At 45.6% G+C, this 14,327-nt stretch overlaps 2 gene segments (V, D, J or C); both read right to left on the bottom strand.

The window, feature by feature from the left end:
- The window catches only part of LOC125104779 (T-cell receptor alpha chain C region-like), a 311,082-nt gene that overhangs the window by 131,216 nt on the left and 165,539 nt on the right, over window positions 1-14,327 (bottom strand).
- Window positions 1-14,327, bottom strand: part of LOC125104778 (T cell receptor delta constant-like) — a 67,940-nt gene that overhangs the window by 47,067 nt on the left and 6,546 nt on the right.

Here is a 14,327-nt window from a genome sequence, read left to right as displayed (position 1 = left end):
CTTGGTATGTGAGGAGGTCAGAGCAAAGGTGGCATCCAGCACCTGGCAGGGGTGGGGTGTGTGTGTGTGGGGGGGGGGGACATACATTCTCATGCTAGTAGAGGAGACACCTACCTAAGGTTTTGGTTTTCTCCAGTGTGATTGGAACCAGACTGGCCTGAGGAAATTCTGATAGAAGCAAACGCTTAAGTTGGCTTGACCTCATGGTGGTTGCTCTTCCTATCCTGGATCATCTCATTACCCAATGGCCCGTCTTACCCAGCTTTCCTAGAGGACCATTACCAAGTACTTAAGCTGGTCACACTCTTTGGAATTACACATTACACCATCACTACCTACCTGTAGGTTCCCTTTCTCTTTAGTTCCTTGAAAGTTGCCAAGGAAGTCTCTGGACTTCCATACTTGATCCTTTTTATATCAGGATGCCTAGCTCTTGGCACATCCTAGAAATCAGTCATTTTTTACTAAGCACCAGACTCTCGGGATTCACTGATAAATGGCAGATGTGGTTCTCTCCTGGAGTTCTCCTTCTAACATGGGAGCCAATCATCACTTAATGATTTGCATAATAAATTCCTTCACTGCAGTTGTGATAAGCACTCTGTAGAAGCATAGGGATTATAAGAGCATGTTATAGGGGCCAGGACCTGGTCAGGAGATCAGGGAAGGCTCCCTGAGGAAGTGACTTTAGAGCTGAGATTCAAATACAGAAGTTGTCCAGGCTTGCTAGATAGTGTCTGTCCCTCTGGATCTACTTTACCTCATCCTTGAGGAGGCTGACCTGAATGGACAGCATTTGCCTAGTTCCTTGGCTCTCTGGCATACCATTTAGTTTGGCCAATGGGAGGCACCATCAGGAGATTGGAGAGAAGGGAAAGAGAGAGGTGTAGTGGTATCACCCCAGATCCCCTCCTGCCAGGATTGGCAGCGCCTGCCTCTTTCTGCAGGAGGCCACAGCTCCTCTCAGCCACTCCCCTGCAGCTGCAGGTCTCAGGAAAGGCTCCTCCTCTCCAGGCTTTGGGCTTAGGGTGGTAGTGGCTTCTCTGTTGCCAGACCCAAGGGTGATTTATCATCTTTTTTTTTGATTTCCCATAACCCAGCTGTATTAGTTTTCTATGACTGCCTAAACAAAGTACCACCAATGGGATGCCTTAAACCAAGAGAAATGTATTGTCTCACAGTTCTGAGGGCTCAAGTTCTGAAATCAAGTTGTCAGCAGGGCCATGCTGCCTCTAAGACTTGTAGGGCCACCCTTCCTTGACTACCCCTAGCTTCTGGAGGTTTGCTGACATCTCTGGTGTTCCTTGGCTTGGCTCACAACTGCACAACTCCAGGTTCTGCCTTTGTGGTTGCATGGTGTTCTCTCTGTGTCTCTGTCTTTTCATGGCTGTCTTTTTACAAAGACATCAATCATTTTGGATTAGGAGGCTCATCTTACTCTGGTATGATCTTAACTTACTCCATTAATCTTAATTAGTTATCTCTACTGCAATGATCCTATTTCCAAATAAGATCACTTTCTGGGTATTGGGGGTTGGGAATTCAACATATCTTTTTTTTTTTTAATATTTTATTTTATTTTTTTTGACAGAGAGAGCACAAGTAGAGGGAGTGGCAGGCCAAGGGAGAGAAAGAAGCAGACTCCATCCCAAGATCCTGAGATCATGACTTGAGCCAATGGCAGTTGCTTAACTCACTGAGCCACCCAGGCACCCCAATGTATCTTTTTTTGAGGGATACAATGCAATCCATAATATCTGTTAGCATCTTCTGAATGTCCCTTTTGTTAGATTTTTTTTTTTTTTTTTCCTAATCATGCCTTCGAGAGCGTCCTCTGTCTCCTGCTAGGACTCCACCTGATACACCAGGGCAGTTGTAAGGAAAAACTTTCAAAATAAGAAATTAGGACACTAAAAAAAAAAAAAGAAAGAGAGAGAGAAAGCAAGCCCCGAGGCAGGAGGAAGTGCTGTGGGCTTAAAGCTGCATTAATATCAAAAGAACAGTTAGCAGGGTTCAAATAAGCCTGTCTTGCTAGGTAATTATTGTAGAACTATCCCAAATCATGCAAGAAGTCGTTCTGAAAAATCCCCAGAATGTGCTTATGTTTATGACTGTGATTTATATCTGCCATAGCTTAGGAGTAATTTTAAGAGCTTATTGTTAATGGACAAAAGCAACCTTCCTCTGGGCTTGGCTACGACAGAGTTTGTATGAATAATAAATCAAAGCCAGAGGTAGAAAACAGTAGGATCAGGGAAGAGGTGATGCTCTGGTGGAAGCTTGGCACAGAGGGTGGCTAGAAGGTATGCCCCACCCAGGTGGGGAGAGCCGGCGCCTGCCGTGGACAGCCGGGCTTGGGCGCAGGGCAGGAATAATCTGGAACTTGAGCACAAATAGAGCATATTCCACCTGGGGTGCCCAGGTGGAAGGTGAAAAATGTGCCAGGGCCCAGACAGTGGACTCTGCCTTTCTCAGGCTCTGTGCAGCCCATGTACCCTGTGCTCAGTCATTCTTTCTGTGTCAAGACCACCAATTAGGCCATAGCTTCGTGGGCCCTGGGGGTTGTCTCTTCTTTCACTACTTACCACGGTGAAAAAAAAAAAGAGAGAGAGAGAGAGAGAAGTAAAAATAAAAATTAAGATACCTGAGACTTTAACCGTTTGTAGGAGAGGCAAGAAGAGTGCTTCGGGGACCTTACCTATCTGCCCCCCCCGCCCCCATAATCTCCACCAGTCCTTCGTTCTTAAACATTTTTCTCAATCTTAGGTGCTATTAAAATACAGCCTCAAGGCAAGGTCCTGAGGCATCTCCCAACCAGACAGATACCCCTCAGCCTCTCATTTGTAGAAGTTCTGAAGTTATCATTGTATATTATGCTTTATGATGTATGAACGCTGCCTTGCACTTGTTAATTGGTCTCTCTTTATCTCCAGTGTAATCTCTCCAAAGCACCTGTTGAGCCCATACTGATTCTCAAAAATTCTATTTTTGAAGTGAAATGATTTCTTCTGCCCACAGGATGTCTGACCTGAAAGTGAATTGCTGTCTATACCATACAAGGAGAGCAAAGGAAGACCACTGAGGAGTGCATTCCCAACATGGCGGCCATAAGAAGGACCCCAGATCTTTGGGTTGTGGCTCCAAAGAAAGGCCATATCATCACAGGAACTTCTGCTCCCTTCAGCTTACCAGACAGGGGAAGGTTGACAAAGGCACTGATGACCCAACATATAAATTGGCACTGGCACTTCCTGCTTCCCTAGTAGTGTAAGATGACTAAAGATGGCTGTAAGGCTGAGGTCATTAATATTTCGTGTTCAGGGCTGGGGTGCTGCTTGGAAGTCCCAGGCAAATCAATTGCTAGATCACATGGCAATGGAGGAAGTTGTGTCTATTGCTCTCATGGAGAAAGAAGGAAGAATGAAAAGTTTGAGGGTGATAGTGATGAAGTTTTAGAATATAAGTGAGATTCAGCGGGGCAGGGGAGTGGGCAGAGCTGACAACCAAGAAAGGATTCTTGAGACATCTTTAGTGCAAAATGGTGGTTTATTTTTTTAAACATCAAGGGACAAATCTGACCCTTAGCGTTTTTTTTTAAAGATTTTACTTATTTATTTGACAGACAGAGATCACAAGTAGGCAGAGAGGCAGGCAGAGGGAGAGGGGGAAGCAGGCTCCCCACTGAGCAGAGAGCCCGATGTGGGGCTCGATTCCAGGACCCTGGGATCATGATCTGAGCCAAAGGCTGAGGCTTAACCCACTGAGCCACCCAGGTGCCCCATGGTGGTTTATTAAAGCATGGGTACGGGACCCGTGGACAGAAAGCGCTGCTGCCCCAGGGTTGTGAGGGGTGGCAGGTTCTGTGCGATGGGGTTGGGAGAAGTAAGGAAAAAGGGAGGTTTCAATAGAACTTTCATATGCTGAAGAGGACCTACAAGATACCATATACCAGAGGCCTTGCCATTGTCAAGGTCATTTTCCCCTTCTTAGCAAGGTAGTAACATTAAGATAGTTGGGAGATTCCTAAAGAATGTCACGTATGTCCCACCCAGGAGTGGGGGTGGGGGAAGGTTGCAGGGTGTCAGCTTTTGCTTTATCCTCAGCCAGGCTTCTGTTCCCTCATCAACAGGGACCTTTGCAAGACTTTGAATCCAAGTGTCAGCCTTCACATTCCCAAAACCTCAAGCAGAGAACTGCTTTTCCTGTTCCTCAAGCGATCCTTGAGTTTATAATCCATTTCTCTGACTTGGCACAGACAGTGGAAAACAGGCAGCTGGCTAACCCTACCCTGCTCAGGCAGGGTATGATCTCTAAGACTGGGTTGGACAGGGTCCAGAACTTGGGGATCCTCTTTTATCACTGCCCCCTCTAGCTCTCAGGAGACAGCTGTACCGTCGTGGAGAGACCACTGGATTTAGGCTTGGAAGTTCTGGGTTTGCCTCTGACACCACAACTTACTTGCAAGTCACTTAACCTCTCTAGGCCTTGGTTTCCTGGGTGAAAAAGAAAGTGGGGATAATACTGCCTCATCTGGCCATGAAATAATGGATGTAAATACACCTTGTGATTCATCTACAGTTAGACCTGCACTGGGGGTCAGCTGGTCAGTGTGGAAGGCCAGAGGCGCAAGCTTTGGTTTGTGACTCTGGAGGCAGAGGGGCAGTACTGTGGGGAGGGCAGCAAAATAATCCATCCCCTCCTCTCTTACTGGGGCTTCAAGAATCTCCAGGGAGAACTGACATCTATTTGTAAAATTGCTTTGGAGATCAGGCCAAAGAATTCTCCTTGTTGGTATTACAAAGTTCAGGATGCCATCTTGGTTCCTCTTAAATCAGTAGATAGTGTAATTATTCATTTTTGCCCCCTGTGATTTTACACTGCAAAATTTTGCTTCCTCTAAAAGGAAAAAAAAACATCTCTTGTTACTTCAACAAGGCAGCTGGCTTGATTTCTGAAAAACAAAATTAAGGGAAAAGGAAGTTAGGCGAAATTGAGGAACCACGTCGGAATATCAAGAGACTAACGTACAAGGATGGGATTAAAGAGCCACCTTCCCATTTCAGTCTTTCCACAAACTCTACCAGGAGTAATTTCCTCAGGGAGCCATTTATTTATTCACCCAATTATTGGGCAAACATCCATCGGCTTCTCTGGTGTGCTCGGGGTTGGGCTGGGCTTTCTGGGGGTGACAATGTTTCAGGCTCTGGGACTCACCTTGCTCAGGTCTACTATCCCAAGGCTCCATGGCTGCTCTTGCAGCTCGGCAGCAGGAGAAGAAGCAGGCAGATCCACTGTGTGGCTTTTCTTGAGGAGTGAAGTCCTTAGCTTCCAAAACAATCTTCTGGCCCTTTCTTCAACATCTCAGCCCCAAGTGGTTCAGTGTCACTCCTGTGTGCTCTCAGGCTTGCCTCAGGACAATGAGGAAATGAACCGGAATCAGCATACGTTCTGCCCCCAGAGAACAGCCCTACCAGGAGTTCAGACCACCTAGGGACTTTTTCTTTCTACTGAAAATGGTGGCATCTCCCTGCTAGAGTGAGGCCAAGCTTCTGGCAGGGGAGACGTTATTTAGCTTTGGACAGCATTGAATCCTTCTTTCTCCCCTATTTGTGGATGTCCCTTTTATTTTTCGTGGCAATATATTAATTTTGGATCTTCTGTTGATATACCAAGGGAGCTGCTTCCTAGGAAGGGAAATAGAGTTTGCCACTGTGCCTGTCTTCCATGGGACGGGAGCCCATAACTGTAGCACAGAATTAACTAGAAAATGCATTGGATTTAATTTTTAGTAGCTCTTATGTGCCTACCGCTGTACTCTGCCCATATCAAGCATCCTGTAAATGTTGATGCTGGACTGAAGAAAACACAAAACACACATAATGGGAAGATGGAATAAGTGGAGCGGGCAATGAAAATTAAATGGGAGAAAGCAGAGTTAAAGCATGAAAAAAAGTTTAATGGAGTATTATAGAATTATCTACTGAAAGGACAAAGTAGGACAAACTAAAAATAAAAGAGAATATAACAGCTTGGATGAGAGGAATGTAGAGGTAGGGACAAGCTGGAGATGTAATTAGGACAATTACTTCCATGCAGTGGTTCTCAATCTTGGCCACACATTGGGATCACCAGGGGCGGTTTAAAGAATACTGAAGCCAAGGTGCTACCCCCAGAGAGTCTGATTTAATTGATCTGGGGTGGGGTCTGGGCATCAGGATTTTGAAAATCTCCCTAGGCAATTCTGATGTGCAGCCAGGGTTGAAAACCATTGTGTAAGGGAATCATTTAGTCAAAGAATAAGCCTTGTAGTGCAGTCAAGGCTTATTAAAATGTGGTCTTCAGGAGACAAGGCAAAGCCTGTGACCAAGGGGGTCTGCCAGTCTTCTTGCCCTTTCTCCAGGATCAGCACAGACCCTCAATAGCTCTCTTCCTTGGTGATCGCTTGCCACCGGCCTCCTATGAATCAGAGGCCATGAGGACCTGCTTACATTAGCAACAGCCATCTCCCTGCTTTCCTGATGGCCCTACAGCAGTGCTGGGCACTTACTGGGTTCTTAGTAAATCTTTGCTGGGGACTATGTTTCTTGTCCTTCCAGGTAATATGCTGACTGAAATGGGTTAAGTCTGTGGTTCTTGTTCCTCCTCTTAATCCCACCTTGACTTTTGAGATCCAAATTCTGCTCCACCCAGCTTCCTTCTGTGAGGCAGAATTCAGCCAGGGGACCCTACTCACTGTGATTCTTTACACTGGACAACAAATCACTGTGTGTGTGTGTGTGTGAGAGAGAGAGAGAGAGAGAGAGATGGAGTGCAGCCTGGGAGCATACCAGACCCAGAATGTAATGGGTTTTTGCTGTATTCCAACTTTGTGTTCTCTTTTCCTTCCCTCTCATCCTCCCTTCCTTGTTTTTGCCCTGAAATTCCTAGGCTCACAGCAGACCATATTTATCCAAGGAGCCCTGCCTTTAAGAGTGAAAATATGTCCAGTGTCCTGAAGTGGCCACTTGTGTTTGGAAGGGGTGAATTACCTTCTGCTTTCCTGGAATTGCTGATTTCACAGCAAAGATTTGCTGCCACACAGAGAGAGCCGTGGGCAGAATGTAAAGTTATTGCTGCCTCTGGAAATCCTCTTTGAAATCCCCTGCTTGTTGGAAGAACTGGGTGTAGGTGGGGATGGGTGGGTCTGGTGGTCCTCAGGTAGAACATGGAGAGGCTAGAATAGAGATTTTCATGCTGATAAGAGACTAATCTTATGCCTTTGTTGGTAGAAGTCTCTTTATTAAAAAAAAATAATAATAACACAAAAAACCAATATGAAACAATGATAATTTTGTCCTTCCGTTCAACAATAGCCCAAAAGAGAGGAAAAAGGGGAAAAAACTTAGATTGGGAGTAGATAGGCTTTTAGTTTAAAAGGGGCTAAATTGAAGCCCCTTCTCCATTTTACTATTTCTCTGAACATTAGAAAAAGCACTCTCTGCTTTTCTTCTCTGACATGGAGAAAAATGTTTTGCTCACGGTTCTTGGTTGGGAGTAGGGCTGAGGGACAGGGCAAGGATAGGGAGAAGATAAATGCTTTTTTAAATTCCTTTGGTGATAGAAGCTTATGAGAAAGTAGAATGTAGTTATTTTAGTGTTTACAGGGGGCTTAAACTCTGTGTTTCTGGAGCAATACAGTTGTGGAATTAAGATAGTATCATATAGATCGTGTATCTGCCAACCTGCCAGCTGTCCCCTAGAACATAACTGGGCTCTCCCAGAACCTTAGAGAAATTCTCTGCTTGATCTTCCAATGGGAAGCAAATAAAGCCCCTTACCCTTCAATGAAAGGGAGAGGAGGGAAGTGAGATTTCCTATTCTATCTCCAGTGGGGGAGAGTGAGATGACTCCATCCTCTGGGTTGAGTTTTGTTGCCAGAGGAAGGCAAATGACAAGATGGGGGAGGCCTCACTTTCTTTTCCTTGGGAGAAGCATGTGGTGGGTCCAGGTGCCCAATAGTTTGGTCCTCCGTGCCACTGGCTTCCACAGCCCCCAGTAGCAACTGGCATCCTCCATGGTTCTTATAGTTGGACATCTGGCCCAGACACCATTCCAAAGTCAGCTCCCAGTTCTTGGGCTCTGAGCTAATACAATTACTACTTTGCTTAGTTTTATTACAGGTTGGGAGGAAAAAAAGAAATGAGCCTGAAAGAATGGCTAGAACATGGCCTCTGCTCTAAAGAGACGGAGCTCACTGAGGAAACAATGGATGAGAAATGTGGTTCCATTCTCCGGTGCTCTGGGGAAGGCAGCTGTGTGGATACAAAGAAGTGGCCACAAGGTGGCTTTGGGGGCTAACATGAGAGACTTAACAAACCAATGAAGTGGAAAAATTAGTATTTGAGTGGGTGGGTGTTGGTATAGCAGCTTGGGTCCCCATAGCCCCGTGCCTTCATCATGTCCCAGGATCCCAGCCCACTCTGCACCTGCTACTGCCCCATTGCCACACCCCAAGCTCCCCTTACTTTCTGGTTGGTTATTGGTGGCTTGTGGTGAGTCTTTGGTGGAAAGTGGAGATGGTTAGAGGGGCAAAGGCGGAGGTAAGTACAATATTGTTGATCACACTCATCTGGCTCATCACAGTTCCGGGTGGTTGTTTATGATCGCGGCTCTGTTGGGGGCGGACAGTTTGGAATGCGGGTGCTAGTACACACAAGCTTGGACGTGACATGGGTAAGTGCGGTGGACATGGGGCTGCGTGATGAATGCTCAGTATGAGTGAAAGCTAAGATTGTGGAGTAGCAAAACAGGCTCTCTGGCTGGCAAGGCTTTAACTGGAAAGCAGTCTGAGAGTTTGCCCATGGCATGATGGAGCAGTGACTGTGTGAACTTGCATAGTTACCAAAGGAGGGCACAGTGGGGCTGCTCCGCGTGACGAATGACCAGCATCTATCAAATGGCTCTAGCATTATAAGGGACATCACGGTAGCTAAAGAGTGCATGGTATCAGTCTAAAGCGACAGCAGTGTCCAGGCTGTGGTGAGAAATCGGGGACGTAGGATAACTGAAGATGCATGGGGAATGGCACATGCTAAGAAGACAGACTTGAAGCACACCAGGAAAGAGGATTTTTGCAAGACTCAGCTGATAATGATCTCTCGCTGTCAGAATACTTTATTTTTAAAAGTACCAGCTCAAGTTCTGGATTGGTAACCCAGACACTGAGCAGAGGGTCACAGCTGCAGCATGCCAGGGAGGGAGCTGCTGCCTCTACTCCCAATCTGCTGTGTTTGTCTTGACTCCTAGTGCAGCCAGGGACCCAGCTGGACAGCACCCCAAACTCCCGTGGAAATCCTGAAGCCACCTCACCCCTTGTTAGTAAATATGTGTCTGTCCAGGGAAGGACCTCTTGTTAATAAGTATCTGTTTATCCAGATAAGTGTGATGGGGAAGGGATACTCCCAGGAAAAAAGACCGTCTAAAATGCTATGGCAAGGGGTGCCTGGGTGGCTCAGGTTAAGCCTCTGCCTTCGGCTCAGGTCATGGTCTCAGGGTCCTGGGATTGAGGCCCGCATGGGGCTGTCTGCTCAGCAGGGAGCCTGCTTCCCCCTCTCTCTCTGCCTGCCTCTCTATTTGTGATCTCTGTCTGTCAAATAAATAAATAAACTCTTTAAAAAAAAATAAGTCAAATGCTATGAAAAAAAAAAGAAAAAAGCAAGCTGCGGCCATTGAAAAATATTTATTTTTGCAGAAAAGATGTAATCCAGACAATTTTCTTCTTATTTTGAGAGACTGAATTCTAAGTTTCAAGCGTGTGAAGGTCACAGGCAAACTTTTCTTTAGGACAGCCAAGACAAGAACCAGCAGCCTCTCTGTACACCCACAAAGGAGGCTGTGCCACCAGGACTGCGTTCTGTAATCAGGGTTGCCCTGTGTGGCCATTGGGGACCCCCTCTCACTTGTGCCAATCATCGAATACAAAAAGGTTCTTGGCTTTTCTCTAGACAATGCTCAGTTTCCATTGGTCCTCTGTTCTTCTAAGGTGTATAAAACCGAGCTGCTTTCAAATGGTGGAAGAGGCCTTGGGAGAGGCTTGATAAAAACAGGATCAAAACTCAGATGAAGCTTCAGAGGGGCAGGTCCCGCATGCTATTGTTAGAGCTGCTGCGGAGACAACTTGCTGCAATGCAGGGGATCTTCTTCTCTCTCTCTGTCTTTTTTTTTTTTAGAGGTGGGGACAGATGGGAGAGGGAGAGAGAGAATCTTAAGCAATCTCCACACTCAGCACAGAGCCAGACATGGGACTTGATCTCACAACCCTGTGGTCATGACCTGAGCCAAAATTGAGCCAGATGCTTAACTGACTGAGCCACCCAAGTGGCTGGATGCGGGGAGGTGGGGGAGGAGGAGTGTCTTTGTCTGTGACCTCCTCTTTGGGCCTGATGTCTAAATTGAGGAGTCAGCATTATGTGGTTGAATCTGCTCTGGTTGGGCGGGAGAGTTTGGGGCAAGCTCTTGCTGTTTTCTTTTACCTTTTCATTTTAAAGTAAGGAGTGCATTCAAGTGGGGACTGTTGTGAAAAGTTAGTCATCTGTGGCTGTAAGATGCCAACATTGCCAGATGGGGTGCGGGATTGCAAGCAATTTATAAAACCTTTGCGGCCATTTCTGCGACCACAAGGGATGATACTGGCTCGATTTAGCATTTTTGAATTTAAGTATTCCTCTCATGCCAATGTATGGAGCTGTATTCTCTCATCTGAGGTTGTTCATTTGGAAATACAGAAGGGTGAGGCATTATTTCTTGAAATAAAATATTCCCTTTCATTACGTCTATGTCTCAGTGATCCCTAAAGCAGAAATTCAGTTCAAACATTAAATTCAATAATCAGATATTAAACACTTACTATGTGACACACTCTGGAAACCGAACATGAAACAGACCCAGGATCCCTGCCCTCGAGGAGTTTATAAATTAGGAGGAGTGAAAGGAAGTATCCAAACAATCCTGGAAGAAGAGAGAGCATGTGAAAGGAGTCAAGAGAGGTAAGTGCTAAGGTGGTCCAACTGGGGGAGGTTATATCCTCAGAGGGGAGTTCTGCAACGGAGATATGAATCTGGGAGTCAGGAGCACATACGTGGAGTTTAATGCGGTGAGGGTGAATGAGATCATCATGCGTGGGGCGGGTGGACAGAAGGCGAGAGGGACCCAAGGAAGGGCCCTGGGTCCTCCGTGTTCAGAAGCTAGCTGGGGGAGGAAGAGCCAGCCAAGGAGAGCAGGAGGGAGAGGCCAGTGATGCAGAAGAAAATCAGTGAGGTGTCAAAATTCAGAAGCTATGCACAGGAGGCATTGCAAGAGGAAAGGGTGGACACCTGTGTCGTCCACTGCAGAGAGGGTTTCTGATCATTGGCTGTGTACGCCTGTGTGTGTTTTAGGTTTGTCTCCTCTTAAACTGGTCAATCCATGAGGGCAGGGCCAGTGTTTATTTTATTTTAAGATTTTATTTATTTATTTGACAGAGAGCACAAGTAGACAGAGAGGTAGGCAGAGAGAGAGGGGGAAGCAGACTCCCTGCTGAGCAGAGAACAGGATTCGGGGCTCGATCCCAGGATCCTGGGATCATGACCTGAGCCGAAGGCAGAGGCTTTAACCCACTGAGCCACCCAGGCGCCCAGCCTGTGTTTATTTTGTTCACACTATGTACTCAGTGTTTGGCAGGGTACTTGGCATGGAGAAGGACTCAAGATGTGTTCGTTGCATAAAGGAAGGAAGACGTCAAAGCCAGTCTGCAGTAATTATACTTAGCTCAGTAGGCAAAAGGTAGTATCCGAATGAGCATTTTCGGATTTCTAACACAGAGTTTGACCTTAGCAGGAAACGAGAGCCTTATTCTGGGGGCCCGCACAGACGTGTTGGCCTTGTGCATATCCCCTCTCAACATCATTAGGTGTCCTTCAATCTGGCCACACAAATGAAGAAACAAGAATCCATCTGAGTGGTTCACCCATAATCGTTTAGGGCAGTGTTAGTGACTAGAATCTCATGAGCTATTAATGATTATGCTATTTTGGACAGAAATGTGTGATCCCAGTCTTGGGTTAAGTAGTTATCTTTACAGCAGGCATTGTCAGAACACTTAATCTGATAATAAAGAATTGTGAATAGTAAGAGAGGGCAATTAATATAGAGCATTTCCCCAACTTATTTGACCATGGAATCCTTTTTAATTGCTTCACAACTGTTAACATCTCAAGGGACAGTAATATTCTGAAGAACCATTTTGGCAAATGTTGCCCTAGGGCTTTGTGACAATTCTAAGAGGAAAAAAACCATAGCACATTTCTTTTTAGTTGACAGAGGGAGAGATTCCCTATACTGGATAGAAATTATGTGGGTGGAGTCAAAAGGAATGGTAGGTTGATTACTGTTGTGAAGCAATTGATTCCCTCTTCCATGTGAGATTACCATTTCCTGCCTGTTGCAGGTCTTGCATTAACTTCTGTGGAAAGGGTGTGAATCCCTGCCCTGCTGATATTGGTCTTGGCCATGGAAGGGCTTTGGGTGACGAATGTGAGTGGACATGATGACGATGATGATTGAACAGAAGCTTTAAGGAGCATCTGGGGTTTCTGCCAGCAGCTCTCTTGTTCTTTTTCCTCTGCCAGGAGAACAGTGTGTCCCATACAGTGGATTATCTTTGAGCCTGGATTCTACAATGGGAAGACACTGGGAGCAGAGCTTAGCAGACACCTCATAGCCACTGACTTGTAGTAAAAGCAGGAGCAAACAGTAAATGTTCACAGTTTAAGCTACTGAAATATTGATGCTGTTTGTTACCACAACAGAGTTGACTAATACAAAGAGGAAAATATGCAAGGCTGTTATAAATGTGACAGCCCTTTCTTTCCAGAGTTTCTAGAAGAGAGACAACTCCGGAGGCGAAGCAGAAAAGAGGTCTGTTGATAGCTAAATTTTTTCTACTTTACAGAAGAAAAGGTATACTCTTGTTCTGACTAAAAACAACCCTATGAATTGAAACAACTCAATCAACCAAGATCAAGATTTATAGATGTATATCTGAGAAGAAATCTCGATATTTCAAACTGAATGAAATCAAAGAGCACATAGAAGTGGACGTTCATGGCCAGTCCTGCTAGCATTATTTGCTCCCTGTAGAGCACATTACTTTCTTAATAGTCTCTCTAAATTTCCTAACAGTTGTCATCAGTGGGATGAGGAGGCAGCCAGTTGCCCAAAAGCAAATTCTGGGAAATCCCAGGTTTGGGAGGGCTCTTTAATAAGAACAAAAAGTTAAAGGGAGTGATCATTATCCAAGGAAACAATGGTCCTCTTTCCCTTTCCCTTCCTCTTTGCTTACTTCTTATCTTCTCAACCCATACCACCACCCTCGAGCTGTCTGTTTTGTGATGTGTACAGTGGCAGCATTTTGAAAATCTCTAGGCTTTCCTAGGCAGGGAATTTGCTACGTCTGTGGTTAAGGAGCCCCTGTGACATTAGCTTCCTCACAAAGAGGCTGATTGTGCCTAGCCCAAGTTCAGTATTTTTCCATCAGTTTGTTTATTTACTTACTTAAATTGAGAACATAGTTGAAGAAGAGCTGTGTGTGTGTGTGTGTGTGTGTGTGTGTGTGTGTATGTATGACGGTTGAGAACGCTCGTCTTCCTTACTGGATCATCTTAAAAATTCTCCAAGTGTGCATTACCTCAGGGAAGCAAGTGTTTTCTCTGTGATGAGCTCCTGTCACCTCCTCTGAGAAGCCTTCCCCAGCTTCCAGCCATCACTGTCTTCTACGTTTCACAGGTGTTTGCTCCTTCTTCCATTAAGAAGTCTCTGTTTGCGTGTCTGTTTCTCCCACTGGAAAGAGCACCTTGAGGACAGGAATTGAGCTTTGGTGGTTTGTGTAACTCAGCATATGGCACAGCACCAGGAATATTATATGTGCTCAGTACATAATTGAGGGATGAGGCTATGCATCCCCATAATTACAGACTTGCATATTTTAATAATATAGCTACTGAAAACATCCACACAAAATCCAAAACACCAAAAGGGCTCATCATAAGCCCAGTCACAGAGAAAATAACAATCATAGCGGCTCCTCTGATTTCCTCATAGCTGGCCAGTCTCGCTGGGTGGCTTTTGCTTACCTGTTCCAAATCCCCATGTGGTAACTGGCTCAAAAATATGCAGGACCCTTTGACCTCTCAGTTGTCCTGTGTGCCCCAAAATGGGTTCCTTAGGATGTTAGACCACTAGAGAATGGGTAGAAATCCTTGGTCTCTGAGAATGCTTGGCCTCTAACTCAGAGTAACTCTGGGGTCTCCAAG

This window comes from Lutra lutra, chromosome 7 (genome assembly GCF_902655055.1).
Source record: "Lutra lutra chromosome 7, mLutLut1.2, whole genome shotgun sequence".
Lineage (NCBI taxonomy): Eukaryota > Metazoa > Chordata > Mammalia > Carnivora > Mustelidae > Lutra > Lutra lutra.
The sequence above is the reverse complement of the archived record's forward strand: the minus strand, read 5'-3'. Positions and strand labels throughout refer to the sequence as shown.